Here is an 18,256-nt window from a genome sequence, read left to right as displayed (position 1 = left end):
TTAGGTCAACAAATCAGGAGGATGATTAGAGTGAGGAAGTGGAAGAGGAGGTGGAGGACGATGAGGTCACTGACCCAACCTGGGAAGGTGGAAAGCCGAGTGAGGACAGCAGTACAGAGGGGGGGGGATCTGCAGCACCGCAACAGTCTGGAAGAGGCAGTGGGGTGCCGAAAGGGAGAAAGCGGGCCACACCATACAGGCCTGCAACTGTTCCACGGAGCACCCCCTTGCGGAAATCTCCCTTGCCAAGGGGTAGATGTTCCGCAGTATGGTGCTTTTTTGAGGAAAGTGCGGATGCCAGAAGAATAGTAGTTTGCAACCTGTGCCATACAAAAATGATCTAAGGCGTGAACACTAGCAACCTCACCACCACCAGCAAGATCCACCACATGGCATCCAAGCACCGTAATAAGTAGGACGAATGCCTGGGTCCACAATATGTGTCTGCGCGTCAAACCACTGCCTCCTCTTCCCCTATGTTACGTGCTGGCCAATCCCCTGTCGAAGACGCAGGCCCCGATGCCTCCCTCCCTGCACCTGGACCTTCACGAGCACCATTAGCGACCACATCCACTTCCGTGTCCCAGCATAGCGTCCAAAGTCCAAATGTCCTTACCCCAGGCCTTTGAACGTAAGTGAAAATACCCAGCCACCCACAGGCCATAGCACTAAATGTGCAGCTTTCCAAATTACTGGCCCTACGGGCCCTAATTCCGTCAGGTTTTCCGCCACCACCTACATTAGTGGCTGCAACCCCCCCCTTCTCCTCCTCCACCTCCTCCTCCATTTCCACTTCTGAATTGTCATCTTGCAGCACCAGTCAGCCATCAGTCAGTAGCTGGAAGCAGTGTAGCACTGCAGTGGGGAAGCGGCAACAGGCCGTGGGTATAAGAGACCAGACTGAGCTGTGGCTCTCCCCACTCAACCTACAAACAGGAATGGTTGTGTCTGTAGCGGCTTTGGAGCTTGGCAACTCACACACATACCATGCCTAGCTCACGTGTTAAACTAAGTGGTTCAGCGGTTTCTCAAAACCTACCCCAATTTGCCTGAGCTACTGGTAAAGGTGCGCCACGCGTGGACCCATTTCCGAAAGTCATCTACAGCAGCCGCCGGTCTGGCAGCGCTGCAGCATCATTTGAAATTGCCAGCTCACCGACTGTTGTGCGACGTGAGCACACGCTGAAACTCCACGTTCCACATGTTGGCCAGGCTTTGTGAGCAGCAGAGGACAGTAGTGGAATACCAGTTGCAACATTGTCTTCGCCTTTTCAGTCAGTTTCCGCTATTCACAAGCGAGGAGTGGGGATAGATGTCTGACCTCTGTGCGGTTTTAAGAAACTTTGAGGAATCAACACAGATGGATAGTGGTAATAACGCTATTATCAGCGTAACCACCGTAACCATCCCACTTCTGTGTCTACTCAAACGCTCGCTGCTCACAATTAAGGATGACACTTTGCATGTGGAAGAGGTGGAAATGAGGGAAGACATTACACCAGACCACCCTCAGTTTGTCTTTTCAGCGCGAATTGGATGATGAGTAGGAGGAGGAGGAGCAGGAGACGGTTGCCTCCGCTACAGAGGTCAGTAACCATGGAAGTTTAATTCCATCTGTTCAGCGTGGGAGGAAGAGGAGAGAGATGAAGAGATTGAGAGTCAACCTCCTGATGACGACAGTGAAGTCTTGCCTGTTGGTTCTCTGGCACACATGGCTGACTTCATGTTAGGCTGCCTTTCCCGCGACTCGCGCATTATATGCATTTTAGACAACACGGATTACTGGTTGTTCACCATTCCCGACCCCCGCTACAAAGAGAACTTCTCATCTCTCATTCCTTTGGTGGAGAGGACAAGCAAAACGGGGCAATACCAGAAGATCCTTGTTGAACAATTGCTCCAAACATTTCCATCTGACAACGCTGGCGGCAGAGTCCGGAGTTCCTTGGCCAACCGAGGAGGGGAAACAAGGGGAACACACAGCAGTTCCAACAGAGGCAGGGCAACACTCTCTAAAGCCTGGGACAGTTTCATGACACCCCACCAGCACCCTCACCCTGATGGGCTGCCTAGTGTCATAAGGAGGGAACATTTTTGGAAGATGATGAAGGAGTACATAGCAGACCGTGTCAGCGTCCTCAATGATCCCTCAGTGCCTTACATCTACTGGGTGTCCAAGCTCTACGCCTTGGAGGTGCTGGCCTGCCCTGCCGCCAGCGTTTTGTCTGAGCGGGTATTTAGTGCTGCTGTTGGCATTATAACAGATAAGCGTATTCGCCTGTCAACTGAAAATGCAGACTAAATGAACAAGGACTGGATTGATCATGACTTCTCGACTCCACCAGAGGAAAGCTGATGAACATTAACCCCTTAAGGACCGGGCTCATTTTCACGTTCAGGACAAGGCCATTTTTTGCAAATCTGATCAGTGTCACTTTATGTGGTGATAACTTTAAAACGCTTTGACTTATCCAGGCCATTCTGAGATTGTTTTTTTGTCACATATTGTACTTCATGACACTGGTAAAATGGAGTAAAAAATAATAATTTTTATTTACAAAAAAATACCAAATTTGCCAAAAATTGGAATAATTAGCAAATTTCCAAGTTTCAATTTCTCTACTTCTATAATACATATTGCTACCTACAAAAATAGTTATTACTTTACATTTCCCATATGTCTTCTTCATGTTAGGATCATTTTGAGAATGACATTTTATTTTTGGGGGACGTTACAAGGCTTAGAAGTTTAGAAGTACGTTTTGAAATTTCTCAGAAATTTTCAAAAACCAACTTTTTAAGGACCAGTTCAGGTCTGAAGTCACTTTGTGAAGCTTACATGATAGAAACCACCCAAAAATGACCCCATTCTAGAAACTACACCCCTCAAGGTATTCAAAACTGATTTTACAAACGTTGTTATCCCTTTAGGTGTTCGACAAGAATTAATGGAAAATAGAGATACAATTTCAAAATTTCACTTTTTTGGCAGATTTTCCATTTTAATATTTTTTTTCCAGTTACAAAGCAAGGGATAACAGCCAAACAAAGCTCATTATTTATGGCCCTGATTCTGTAGTTTACAGAAACACCCCATATGTGGTCGTAAACTGCTGTATGGGCACACGGCAGGGCGCAGAAGGAAAGGAATGCCATACGGTTTTTGGAAGGCAGATTTTGCTAGACTGTTTTTTTGGACACCATGTCCCATTTGAAGCCCCTCTGATGCACCCCTAGAGTAGAAACTCCAAAAAAGTGACCCCATTTTAGAAACTACGGGATAGGGTGGAAGTTTTGTTGGTGCTAGCTTAGGGTACATATGATTTTTGGTTGCTCTATATTACACTTTTTGTGAGGCAAGGAAACAAGAAATAGATTTTTTGGCACAGTTTTTTTTTTGTGCTATTTACAAAATTAATCTGACAGGTTAGATCATGTGGTATTTTTGTAGAGCAGGTTGTCACGGACGCGGCGATACCTAATATGTATACAATTTTTTTATTTATCAAGTTTTACACAATGATTTCTTTTTTTAAACAAAAAAAATCATGTTTTAGTGTCTCCATAGTCTGAGAGCCATAGTTTTTTTAGTTTTTGGGCGATTATCTTAGGTAGGGTGTCATTTTTTGTGGGATGAGATGACGGTTTAATTGGCACTATTTTGGGGTGCATATGACTTTTTGATCGCTTGCTATTACACTTTTTGTGACGTTAGATGACAAAAAATGGCTTTTTTTACACCGTTTGTATTTCTATTTTTTACGGTGTTCACCTGAGGGGTTAGGTTATGTGATATTTTTATAGAGCCGGTCGATACGGACGCGGAGATACCTAATATGTATACTTTATTTTTATTTATGTAAGTTTTACACAATGATTTCATTTTTGAAACAAAAAAAATCATGTTTTAGTGTTTCCATAGTCTAAGAGCCATAGTTTTTTCAGTTTTTGGGCGATTATCTTGGGTAGGGTATGATTTTTGCGGGATGAGATGACGGTTTGATTGGTGCTTTTGGGGTGCATATGACTTTTTGATCGCTTGCTATTACACTTTTTGTGATTTAAGGTGACAATTTTTTTTTTATTTAGCACAGTTTTTATTTTTATTTTTTTACGGTGTTCATCTGAGGGGTTAGGTCATGTGACATTATTATAGAGCTGGCCGATACGGATGCGGCGATACCTAATATGTATACCTAACATGTTACAGTGTCTTTATGGTTTGTTTATTTTTTGGGCCATTGTCTCATGTAGGTGCTCATTTTTTGCGGGATGAGGTGATGGTTTGATTGGTACTATTCTGGCGTACATGCAACTTTTTTGATCACTTTTATTACCTTTTTTGGGAAGTAAGGTGAGCAAAATTTCAATTTCCTCATAGTTTTTATTTTTTTATTTTTATGCCGTTCACCGTGCAGGGAAAGTAACATGACCGTTTTATAGATCAGGTCATTACAGACGCGGCGATACCTAAAATGTGTAGTGTATTTTATTTTTTTTATTTTTAATTAGTGATAAATGTGTTTTTTTAAATCTTTTTTTATCTTACATCATTTTGACCCAGACCCACTTGGTTCTTGAAGATCCAGTGGGTCTGATGTCTGTATAATACAGTACAGTACACTATATAGTGTATTGTACTGTATTTTACTTACACTTTGTCTATGCCTTTAGCACAGATCTGTTCAGCACCATGGACAGCAGGATGCCTGAGAAGGCGTTCTTTTGCCATGGGAACCTTCCCCGTCTGCCACAACTGAGCAGACGGGGAAGGGGAAGGAGGGGGGATCTGTTACACCATCCTTTCTGGGGGCTGCAAAGGTGAGGGAGGGAGCACCCTGACTGTTAACCTTTTCCATACAGCGGTCCGTACGGCACAGATGTCAGCCGTTTATACCAGAGTGTCAGCAATGTGCTGACACTCTGGTATACCCACTGGAAGCCAATGAATATTCAAGAGGAGGCGGGCGGGGAATCGCGATCCCGCTTGCCGCACCGCCCGCCTCCCGCACCGCCTGCAACCCCCCTTGCACCTCCCGCCGGCATAAAATCATTCAGGGGTGCAGGGGGGGGGGGGTGAAAAAAACTTTATTTTGGGCATTTTAAAGTTTCTGATCAGGGACCGCGGGGATCAGAAACTGCAGAAAGCGCTGCCAACCGCAGGTCTGAATTGACCTGCGGTTTGCAGCAATTGCCGATACGGGGGGGTCACAGGACCCCCCTCGGCATTGACCCAAGGTGCCCAGCTGTGTGTAACAGCCGGGGTCTCAGCGCTGTCACCATGTCTGCAGACATGGTGACAGTTTAATGCCATGACGTGTATACTCGTCATGGAGCGCTAAGTAGCAGTGCTCCATGACGAGTATACTCGTCATAGGTCGGGAAGGTGTTAAGGCACTGTATTCCCATGCACTCCTTCCACCACAAACAAGGGTAGATGGTTGAATCTTCCTTTTATCATCCTCCTTCTCCTCTTCCATCATATCAATACATGCTTATTCGTCGCATATAATGCCCTCGCATATATGCCCTTCGCATATAATGTTTCACAGGGTCAGCTCACCAGCAGGCCCTCACCTACAATGTTTTACAGGGTCAGCTCACCAGCAGGCCCTAACATATAATGTTTTACAGGGTCAAATCACCAGCAGGCCCTTACATATAATTTTTTATAGAGGGTCAGCTCACCAGCAGGCCCTCACATATAATGTTTTACAGGGTCAGCTCACCAGCAGGCTCTCGCATTAAATTTTTTAGAGGGTCATCTCACCAGCAGGCCCTCGCATATAATGTTTTACAGGTTCAGCTCACCAGCAGGGCTTTACCTACAATGTTTTACAGGGTCAGCTCACCAGCAGGTCCTCACATATAATTTTTTATAGAGGGTCAGCTCACCAGTAGGCCCTCGCATATAATGTTTTACAGGTTCAGCTCACCAGCAGGCCTTCACCTACAATCTTTTACAGGGTCAGCTCACCTAAAGACCCTTGCTTATAATGTTTTAGAGGGTCAGCTCACCAGTAGGCCCGCACCTCAAATCTTTTACAGGGTCAGCTCACCTGAAGGCCCACGCATATAATGTCTTAGAGGGTCAGCTCACCTGCAGGCCCGCACATAAATTTGAAGCACCCCTACAGTAGAAACTCAAAAAAGTGACCACATTTTGGAAACTACGGGATAAGGTGCCAGTTTTATTGCCACTATTTTGGGGTACAAATGATTTTAATTGCTCTATATTACGTTCTTTGTGATGCAAGGTAAATGGATGTTTTGGCACTATTTTATTTTTTTTATTTTTTACAACATTCATCTGACAGGGTAGATCATGTGCTATTTTTATAGAGCAGGTTGTTATGGACGCAATGTCGTCAAATATGTCTACTTTCTATGTTTGTTTGTTTCAGTTTTACATAATAAAGCATTTTTGAGAAATAAAATGTTTTTGTGTCTTCATTTTCTGAACGCCCTATTTTATTTTATTTTCTGCTGATCGTCTTGTGCAGGGGCTCGTTTTTTGCAGGAAGAGTTGAAATGTTTATTGGTACCATTTTTGGGTATTGTAGTAACCTAGAGGGGAGAATCGTGGATGGTCAGTACGTCTCACTGAGAATGTATGCCTCAGTGATATAATTCCCGGAAATAAGTATACCAGTAACATTAGGTTGCTGGGAGGTTTTCGTTAAAGTGGATTTTGGGTCCGGGTTTTAGGAGTGACCAGAGAGCTTGGGTGGGACAGGTCACTCCCGTACTCCATCCAGGGTTTTCCTACTGTGTGGTTAAAAAGGGTGTGGGAATCTCAGCTGAGGAGATCAAGTGTGCACAGGCTAAGTAAAGCTGAACAAGCTAAGAGGGAGGACTTGGTTTCTGAAAGACCCCAGAGAGTGGTGAGACCATATTGTTGTTACCTGATTTGGACTGAACACAGAATGTGGGACTTTATGTTATGCAATGTTTGTGGGCTGAAGAAAGCTTAAAGCTAAAGCTTGGACATGTTTACCTTTGTGTGCTGAAATAAACACTGCCTGTGGTGAAGACTGAACTGACATGCGTGTATGTGTGCACAGTGACGGAGTTAAAACCCCCACAATTGGTGGTCGGATGCGGGCACAACGCTCCTAGAAATCGCAGCCACTGGCAGTTGTAGGAGGTAAATGTCCTGGGTAAAAACTGCAGCGAAATTACAGTCTGAACATCTAACCATGGAGGATTTAGTAAAGCAATTGGTGCAGGCTAACTTGCTGCAGCAACAGGCTACTGCTCAACAGCAAAAGCCCACATGGAGGCTATGCAAGCCCAGCAAGAGACAAATCAGCTACTGATACGACAGATGTCTGTATTGACTGAGGCCGTCAAATCTCAGGAGGAGGTGAGCCTTCCCCGTCAAAATCGCAGTGTTAAAGCCCGAAAGAGAAACTTTGCAAAAAATGACACCTGAGGACGACGTTGAGGCGTACCTGTCCGTATTTGAAAGGGTGGCAGAAAGGGAGAGTCTCCCACCCGAGCAGTGGGCAGAAGTGTTGGCGCCCTATTTAACAGGAGAACCTCAGAAAGCCTATTATGATTTAACCTTGCAAGACGCTAAAGAATACGGCAAGCTAAAAGCGGAAATTCTTGCTCGGCAGGGGGTGACTGATGCAGTCCGAGCGCAGCGTGTTCACAGCTGGGAGTTTTGCCAAGATAAGCCTCCCAGGTCCCAAATGTTCGATCTGTTCCACCTGGTACAAAAATGGTTACAGCCAGAATCATCCTCCCCAGCTCAAATGGTGGAAAAAGTGGTGATGAACCGGTTCCTCCATACGCTGCCAAAACCCATACAATGTTGGGTTGCCCAGTGAAACCCCCAGACTGCGGACGAATTGGTGGGCCTCGTAGAAAGGTATATCAGCGTGGAGGACTCCCTGGAAAATAAAGGGGGGTTGAGACGGCCATATCGCTGCACTAAGAACGGGACTGGGTTCCCCAAGAAAGGACCACAACCTGGACCCAACTGGAAAACCCCGGTTAAGGAAAAGTTGGAGACTGGAACCCGAGTCCAGACCGGCCCCATCATCTGTTGGAGATGTCAGGCTCCTGGACATATAGCAGCGCACTGCCCTTTGTCTACCGAGCCCATGGAGTGCGGTGTTGGCCAACCATATTCTCTTTTTGCACATCCTGTGTGCAGTGCAGTGACCCAAGCCCAGGAAGGACCCCAGATGTGCCAAGTGACCGTGAACAGTGTTATAGTGACTGCCCTCTTGGACTCCGGCAGTTTGGTCACTTTGATGACGTCCATGGTGCCTCACGTATTAAATCCTGAAAGGCATGTGGGAGGTACTCCGCATGTTGGTGGGGTGCTGGATGACCGAGCTTTGCTTGGGAGGTATGGGAGGGAGGTCCTCGATTTGAGGAGGCGGCTGGAGGAGCTGGAGGCCTCTTCTGGGATAAGGACCCATGCAGTGGCTAGGGAGGAGGAGCATTCCCATTTGCTGGCGGAAGTGAGGCGGCTGCGAGGGGAGGGGGAGGAGCGAGTGTGGAATTTGACAAGCATGGTTGTTGCGTCTTCCCGGCCCTCCCACGGAGACCAAGGGGTTGGTCGAAAAAGAAGGGTGGCGTGGGCGCCTGGAGAGCTCCGGGGTGGCTTGCGTGTATCTGTAGTTTCGCCCTTTGCGATTGGCTCTGCATTGGCTTCTGGCCTTGCCAGGCGACCAGGGGTTGCCGACTTTTCAGCAGTTCCGGAGATTGATGGTTCTGTTTGTACGGAATTTTCTGATTTCGACGATGCAAGCCGTGTACTTGATGACTTCAGTCAAGATGCAGACTGGAATTTCGGAAGCAAAGTCACTCGCAGGGAAAAGACGACAACAACAGCTCTGTCTCTTTCTATGATCGATTTTTCATCAGACATCTCAAGTGCCCTTACAAAAGACTCTTCCCTTAAAAAATGTAAAGAGCTGGAGCTGAAAGTTGCCGAGTTACAAAACCAGCTGACAGAGCTGAGTGGGGAATATGGGGTGGAATCCGGGAGGAGACGGTCTCTTGAGGGGGAGACTTCAGAGTTGCAACAGCGGCAACTTCAATCCAAAGAGCGTGGTGAGTTTGTGCAGACCCTGGAGCTGGAGATGACCAGCTTGAAAGACCAGCTCGGGAGTGGACCTCAATGCAGCACACCAGCTCCTCTGCCTGGAGACGGCTTGGATGTGCGTGGAGGGCTGGCGGCACTGGATACTGGCGGGGAACGGGGACCGCAGTTGGACGGAGCCTGCCAGGAACCTGCTCAGGAACAACTTTCGAGCCATGTTCGTGGTCTTTGCCGAGAGCAAGTGCAGATGCTTGAGCTGAGGATGGCGGATCTGGAGGAGGATTCAAGTCCTCAAAATATTTATATCCAAAATGAGCAAACTTACCTTATGGAAAGCGTTCAAATATGTGAAGCTCTATTGGCGGAGAAACAAAGTGCTTCTGACGAATTTGCCATTATGCAGAGTAACTTAGATCATCTAGTAGCTGAGAATGAAAGCCTGAAAACAGAAATTGCTGACTTGAGAAAATGTCTTCAGGAGAAACATGAAACCAATGAATTTGAAAGTCTGGAGAAAGAAATTCAAAAAGAGCATGAGGCACAACTAACCCATGAAATTTCCAGTTTAAAGAAGTTAATTGAGAATGCTGAAGTGTACAATCAAGAACTTGAGAATGACCTGGAGAACAAATCCATACTACTTAAAGAGCAAGAAAAACTAATGGTAGAACTGAAGAAAAAGTCTGACCTACTACAGAAGAAAGTCAGCTATTCAGATCTTTCCTCATCCTTGGGTGACAGAGAAAAGCTGTGTGAAGAAGTGTTTCAAATGAGACAGTCTCTTAGTGATGCTGAAACAGTGACTCGTGACGCTCAGAAGGAAGCTGCCTTTCTAAGGAGTGAGAATCTGGAGCTGAAGGACAAGTTGGATGAGCTCTCAATTCGCTGTGAGAAAAGGGAGAAAGACGCCTCCGATTCTGAAAAGCAGCTGGAGATTGAGAAGTCTAATTACAAAAGGATGTTAGAGCTAGGAGTGATTGAGGAGTCCCGAAGTGGGTGGTCCAGTCCAATAGTTTTGGTACCAAAACCATCTGGGGAATGGCGGTTCTGTAATGATTATAGAAAACTCAATGAGGCTTCGGAGTTCGATGCCTACCCTATGCCAAGAGTAGACGAACTCATTGAGAGGTTAGGTCCAGCGCGGTATATTACTACGTTAGACCTAACAAAAGGGTATTGGCAGATCCCTCTATCAAAGGATGCTAAAGAAAAGACTGCCTTTTCCACACCTGAAGGGTGTTACCAGTATGTAAGGATGCCATTCGGTTTACAAGGTGCCCCAGCTACGTTTCAAAGGACTATGGACAGGATCTTAGGCCCTCACAAAAAGTATGCAGCTGCATACCTGGACGATATCGTCATCTTTAGCCCAGATTGGGAGAGTCACCTGGGTAAAGTTCAAGCCATACTAGATTCCCTAAGAACAACCGGATTCACCATAAACCCCAAAAAATGTGCCATGGGTATGGAAGAGGCCAGATATCTCGGGTATGTAGTAGGGAGAGGTCTAATTAAACCCCAGATTAACAAAGTGGAAGCAATTCAAACCTGGCCACGTCCACTTACAAAAAAAACTGATAAAAGCTTTCTTGGGAATAGTGGGCTATTACAGACGATTTGTACCAAATTTTGCTACGATAGCTGCCCCGCTAACGGAGCTTACAAAAGGTACAAAGTCAGTCATGGCTAGATGGACCCCGGAAGCTGAACAGGCATTTAACGAGCTTAAGCTACGGTTGTGCCAGCAGCCAGTATTAGTGGCCCCAGATTTTAGTAAGGAATTCATAGTGCAGACAGATGCCTCAGAGGTAGGTCTAGGCGCTGTGATGTCCCAAGAGGTTAGGGGGGAAGAACACCCGGTGTTTTACCTGAGCCGAAAACTTACCCCCTGCGAAAAAAATTATTCTATTGTGGAAAAAGAATGTTTGGCGATAAAGTGGGCATTGGACTCCCTTAGATATTATCTACTGGGTAGGAGGTTCAGGTTAGTTTCAGATCATGCACCACTAAAGTGGATGTCTGAGAAAAGGGGAGTAATGCCAGAGTAACGAGATGGTTTCTGACGTTACAGGATTTCAGTTTTTATATAAAACACAGGCCCGGGAAGTTGCATGGGAATGCAGACGCCTTATCAAGGGTACATTGTTTGATGGTAACAGGTGCCCAGCCCCTCAGCTTTAGGCAGAGGGGGAGGGTATGTAGTAACCTAGAGGGGAGAATCGTGGATGGTCAGTACGTCTCACTGAGAATGTATGCCTCAGTGATATAATTCCCGGAAATAAGTATACCAGTAACATTAGGTTGCTGGGAGGTTTTCGTTAAAGTGGATTTTGGGTCCGGGTTTTAGGAGTGACCAGAGAGCTTGGGTGGGACAGGTCACTCCCGTACTCCATCCAGGGTTTTCCTACTGTGTGGTTAAAAAGGGTGTGGGAATCTCAGCTGAGGAGATCAAGTGTGCACAGGCTAAGTAAAGCTGAACAAGCTAAGAGGGAGGACTTGGTTTCTGAAAGACCCCAGAGAGTGGTGAGACCATATTGTTGTTACCTGATTTGGACTGAACACAGAATGTGGGACTTTATGTTATGCAATGTTTGTGGGCTGAAGAAAGCTTAAAGCTAAAGCTTGGACATGTTTACCTTTGTGTGCTGAAATAAACACTGCCTGTGGTGAAGACTGAACTGACATGCGTGTATGTGTGCACAGTGACGGAGTTAAAACCCCCACAGTATATATGATTTTTTGATCACTCATTATTACACTTTAGGGCAAGGTGACCAAAAAATTGGTTGTTTTGGCCAAGTTTTTATTTATTTATTCTTATAGCAGTTTACCTGAGGGAGAAGGTCATGTGACTTTTTTATTTAAAAGATCGTTACGGATGTGGAAATACCTAATATGTCTACTTTTTCTTATTTATGTAAGTTTTACACAATAATAGCATTTTTGAAACCAAAATAATGATGTTTTAGTGTCTCCAAAGTCTGAGAGCCATAGCTTTTTTATTTTATGACCGATTGTCTTAGTTAAGGTCTAATTTTTTGCGGGATGAGGTGACGGTTTGATTGGTACTATTTCGGGGGGTTATGCCTTTTTAATCGCTTGGTGTTGCAATATTTGTGATGTAAGTGACAAAAATAGCTTTTTTTTTTTACACAGGTTTATAATTTTTTTTTTTTTACGGTGTTCATCTGTTACGGACGCGGTTGTTACGGACGCGGCGATACCTAATATGTATATTTTTTTAATGTATTTTAACTTTAGCACAATAAAAGCAGTTTTGAAATTGATGTTTTAGTGTCTCCATGTTCTGAGAGCTAAAGTTTTTTTAAATTTTTTTGAAGATTGTCTCAGGTAGGGGAAAATTTTTTGCGGGATGAAGTGACGGTTTTATTGATACCATTTTAGATCGCTTGGTGTTGCACTTTTTGTTATTGTGTCTATCGGACAGGGTGGATCATGTAATATATTTATAGAGCCGGTCATTTTGGACGTGGTGATATTTAATATGTGTGGGTGTTTTTTCAGTTTTTTATTATAAGATGAGGGGAAAATGGCGTTTTTTTTTTACTTAAAAGCTTTATTAATTTTATTAAAAACATTTTTCTTTACTTTATTTCTGACGTTCAGTTTTGGGGGTCTAATGCATTACAATACATCTGTATTGCCTGTACAGTGAGTAGTACACTAACAGGTTGCCTAGGAGACCCAGCCTGAGGCTAGATCTCCTAGGCACCTATAGAAGGCATGTCCCAATGCCGTGCAAGGCATTGGGAAGCCACTGCATGGCTTCGGGCTGCCTTCTGGCACATTGAGTCCCCGCCATAGTAGCGTGGGGACTCGATGCGCTCCCTCACCGGACACAAACCCCTTCTATGTTGCGGTCAGCGCGGACCGTGGCATAAAAGGGGTTTATCCGCGATGCCGGTGGATACGGCAGGGGCCCGGCTACCAGGGACTGCCGGACCCCTGCAATGATTGGGTGCGCACTGTTCCGGTGCACACCCGATCACCATGACGTATTATTACGTCAAATTGTAGGAACGCAGTGACTTAATAGTACGTCATGTGTCGGGAAGGAGATAAGGGGATAAGCGGTTACAGTACACACGCATATCAGGTCACTGTTACTAGTGGAATACCACAGAAGTCAGTATTGGGCCCTAATTTCTTTTATATACATATAGATCATTGTATAAAAGTTTACTATCAGAAAATAAAAAAAGAACACCTGAAAAAAATGTATGCGATTTGGTAGAGATTGACAAAGTATAAACTGCTAGTGGTGCTTGGTCAGTGATTACATGATCACACAACCAATGTGGTGCCCCCTTTATTTTGGGTTCTGCAGTAGTGATGTCGCGAACATAAAATTTTCAGTTCGCGAACAGCGAACGAGAACTTCCGCAAATGTTCGCGAACTGGCGAACCGGGCGAACCGCCATAGACTTCAATAGACAGGCGAATTTTAAAACCCACAGGGACTCTTTCTGGCCACAATAGTGATGAGAAAGTTGTTTCAAGGGGTCTAACACCTGGACTGTGGCATGCCGGAGGGGGATCTATGGCAAAACTCCCATGGAAAATTACGTAGTGGACGCAGAGTCGGGTTTTAATCCATAAAGGGCATAAATCAACTAACATTCCTAAATTGTTTGGAATAACGTGCTTTAAAACATCCAGTGTGTGTATACGATCAGGTATGATGTTGTATCGATCAGGTAGTGTAAGGGTTACGCCCGCATCACAGACATTGACAGACCAAACTCCCCTTTTAATGCACCGCAAACAGTTCATTTGCACAACCGCAAACTCCCCATTTGCACAAGGTTGGATACCAAGCTAGCCACGTCCCGGTGATGTCATTGAAGGTTTCTTCCTCCACCCAGCCACGTACAACACCAAGGGTCCCCGAAAGGTCAATTGAATTGATTTTTCGAACGGGGAGATGGTTAAAAAAACGCTGGCTCCCTCCCCTTTGTTTTTATCCACGGTGACTGCGTCTGCGCCGTGCAATTTACTGTCACACCCGATATGAGTGGTATTTTCTGTAGTACTATTCTCATCAGTTTAATCCCTCTAACGTCCCCAATCTGGGTGCCATTTATTGAATAGATTTTTCGAACGGGGAGATGGTATCAGTGGTTGGCACTGGCAGTGGGCACACTACAGTCAGTAGAAGCGGGCCTGACACACACTGGCAGCAGGCAAGCAACTGAAATTACACTAAAGTGTAAAAATTAAATGCCTTATTTATCGGCAAGCTACTGTGCCACCTGGTATGAGTGGTTGGCACTGGCAGTGGGCACACTACAGTCAGTGGAAGAGGGCCTGACACACACTGGCAGCAGGCAAGCAACTGAATTTAGACTACTGTCTAAAAATTAAATGCCTTATTTATCGGCAAGCTACTGTGCCACCCGGTATCAGTGGTTGGCACTGGCAGTGGGCACACTACAGTCAGTGGAAGCGGGCCTGACACACACTGGCAGCAGGCAAGCAACTGAATTTAGACTACTGTCTAAAAATTAAATGCCTTATTTATCGGCAAGCTACTGTGCCACCCGGTATCAGTGGTTGGCACTGGCAGTGGGCACACTACAGTCAGTTGAAGTCGGCCTGACACACACTAGCAGCAGGCAAGCAGCTGAAATTACACTAAAGTGTAAAAATTAAATGCCTTTTTTATGCAAAGTCCTGTGCCAGCCGGTATGAGTGGTGGGCACTGGCAGTGGGCACACTACAGTCAGTGGAAGTCAGCCTGACACACACTGGCAGGCAACTAACCTTAGATTAAAGTGTAAAAATTAAGTGCCTATTTTTTAAGCAAAGTCCTGTGCCACTCGGTATGACAGGGGTGGGCACTGGCAGTGGGCACACTACAGTCAGTTGAAGTCGGCCTGACACACACTAGCAGCAGGCAAGCAGCTGAAATTACATTAAAGTGTAAAAATTAAATGCCTTTTTTAAGCAAAGTCCTGTGCCAGCCGGTATGAGTGGTGGGCACTGGCAGTGGGCACACTACAGTCAGTGGAAGTCAGCCTGACACACACTGGCAGGCAACTAACCTTAGATTAAAGTGTAAAAATTAAGTGCCTATTTTTTAAGCAAAGTCCTGTGCCACTCGGTATGACAGGGGTGGGCACTGGCAGTGGGCACACTACAGTCAGTGGAAGTCAGCCTGACACACACTGGCAGGCAACTAACCTTAGATTAAAGTGTAAAAATTAAGTGCCTATTTTTTAAGCAAAGTCCTGTGCCACTCGGTATGACAGGGGTGGGCACTGGCAGTGGGCACACTACAGTCAGTTGAAGTCGGCCTGACACACACTAGCAGCAGGCAAGCAGCTGAAATTACATTAAAGTGTAAAAATTAAATGCCTTTTTTAAGCAAAGTCCTGTGCCAGCCGGTATGAGTGGTGGGCACTGGCAGTGGGCACACTACAGTCAGTGGAAGTCAGCCTGACACACACTGGCAGGCAACTAACCTTAGATTAAAGTGTAAAAATTAAGTGCCTATTTTTTAAGCAAAGTCCTGTGCCACTCGGGATGACAGGGGTGGGCACTGGCAGTGGGCACACTACAGTCAGTTGAAGTCGGCCTGACACACACTGGCAGGCAACTAACCTTAGATTAAAGTGTAAAAATGAAGTGCCTTTTTTTTAAGCAAAGACCTGTGCCACACGGGATGACAGGGGTGGGCACTGGCAGTGGGCACACTACAGTCAGTTGAAGTCGGCCTGACACACACTAGCAGCAGGCAAGCAGCTGAAATTACACTAAAGTGTAAAAATTAAATGCCTTTTTTATGCAAAGTCCTGTGCCAGCCGGTATGAGTGGTGGGCACTGGCAGTGGGCACACTACAGTCAGTGGAAGTCAGCCTGACACACACTGGCAGGCAACTAACCTTAGATTAAAGTGTAAAAATTAAGTGCCTATTTTTTAAGCAAAGTCCTGTGCCACTCGGTATGACAGGGGTGGGCACTGGCAGTGGGCACACTACAGTCAGTTGAAGTCGGCCTGACACACACTAGCAGCAGGCAAGCAGCTGAAATTACATTAAAGTGTAAAAATTAAATGCCTTTTTTAAGCAAAGTCCTGTGCCAGCCGGTATGAGTGGTGGGCACTGGCAGTGGGCACACTACAGTCAGTGGAAGTCAGCCTGACACACACTGGCAGGCAACTAACCTTAGATTAAAGTGTAAAAATTAAGTGCCTATTTTTTAAGCAAAGTCCTGTGCCACTCGGGATGACAGGGGTGGGCACTGGCAGTGGGCACACTACAGTCAGTTGAAGTCGGCCTGACACACACTGGCAGGCAACTAACCTTAGATTAAAGTGTAAAAATGAAGTGCCTTTTTTTTAAGCAAAGTCCTGTGCCACACGGGATGACAGGGGTGGGCACTGGCAGTGGGCACACTACAGTCAGTTGAAGTCGGCCTGACACACACTAGCAGCAGGCAAGCAGCTGAAATTACACTAAAGTGTAAAAATTAAATGCCTTTTTTATGCAAAGTCCTGTGCCAGCCGGTATGAGTGGTGGGCACTGGCAGTGGGCACACTACAGTCAGTGGAAGTCAGCCTGACACACACTGGCAGGCAACTAACCTTAGATTAAAGTGTAAAAATTAAGTGCCTATTTTTTAAGCAAAGTCCTGTGCCACTCGGGATGACAGGGGTGGGCACTGGCAGTGGGCACACTACAGTCAGTTGAAGTCGGCCTGACACACACTGGCAGGCAACTAACCTTAGATTAAAGTGTAAAAATGAAGTGCCTTTTTTTTAAGCAAAGTCCTGTGCCACACGGGATGACAGGGGTGGGCACTGGCAGTGGGCACACTACAGTCAGTTGAAGTCGGCCTGACACACACTAGCAGCAGGCAAGCAGCTGAAATTACACTAAAGTGTAAAAATTAAATGCCTTTTTTATGCAAAGTCCTGTGCCAGCCGGTATGAGTGGTGGGCACTGGCAGTGGGCACACTACAGTCAGTGGAAGTCAGCCTGACACACACTGGCAGGCAACTAACCTTAGATTAAAGTGTAAAAATTAAGTGCCTTTTTTTTAAGCAAAGTCCTGTGCCACACGGGATGACAGGGGTGGGCACTGGCAGTGGGCACACTACAGTCAGTTGAAGTCGGCCTGACACACACTAGCAGCAGGCAAGCAGCTGAAATTACACTAAAGTGTAAAAATTAAATGCCTTTTTTATGCAAAGTCCTGTGCCAGCCGGTATGAGTGGTGGGCACTGGCAGTGGGCACACTACAGTCAGTGGAAGTCAGCCTGACACACACTGGCAGGCAACTAACCTTAGATTAAAGTGTAAAAATTAAGTGCCTTTTTTTAAGCAAAGTCCTGTGCCACACGGAATGACAGGGGTGAGCACTGGCAGTGGGCACACTACAGTCTGTGGGCCTGCAGCTCCTCACACACAGGCAGGCCAGGCAACTGCAATATGTATATAAAGGAAAAAAAAAAAGCAGACTAATGTTGCAGCCCTAAAAAGGGCTTTTTGGGGTGCTGTCAGGACGCTGTCCTTACAGCAGAGATCAGATGAGTCTTTCAGGACTGGAGTGGACACTGAATTCACTAGCCTAGCTATCGATTTCCCAATTAAATCAGCAGCAGTTACAGTCTCCCTCCTCTCACTAAGACTGCAGCTTCAGAATGAATCTAAAATGGATGCTGTGCAGGAGGTGGGAGGGTCTGGGAGGGAGGGTATGCTGCTGATTGGCTGGAATGTGTCTGCTGACTGTGAGGTACAGGGTCAAAGTTTGCTCAATGATGATGTATAGGGGGCGGACCGAACATCGCATGTGTTCGCCCGGCAGAGGCGAACGCGAACAAGCTATGTTCGCCGGGAACTGTTCGCCGTCGGATAGTTCGGGCCATCTCTATTCTGCAGCAGGGTATACAGTATGTGAAGGCAAGGATCACATTAGTACTGGGTGGAATCTCCCCTTGCTATGATACCGGCTGCCACTCTTGCATGGTAACAGTCATACAGATGCTGGATATTCTCCTGTTATATGTCTTTACAAGTTCTTTCGACCTATAGTTCAGCCAAGTTTGTTGTAGGTTGCTTTTCATGGGAGATCCATCACACTGCTCCATCCAGACCCAGACATTCTCAATGGAGAAAATATCTGGTGATAGTGTTGCAATAGTGTCTTCCAAAACAGATTGCAGACACAAGC

This window comes from Bufo bufo, chromosome 5, assembly GCF_905171765.1.
Source record: "Bufo bufo chromosome 5, aBufBuf1.1, whole genome shotgun sequence".
NCBI lineage: Eukaryota > Metazoa > Chordata > Amphibia > Anura > Bufonidae > Bufo > Bufo bufo.
Note: the sequence above shows the minus strand (reverse complement) of the source record.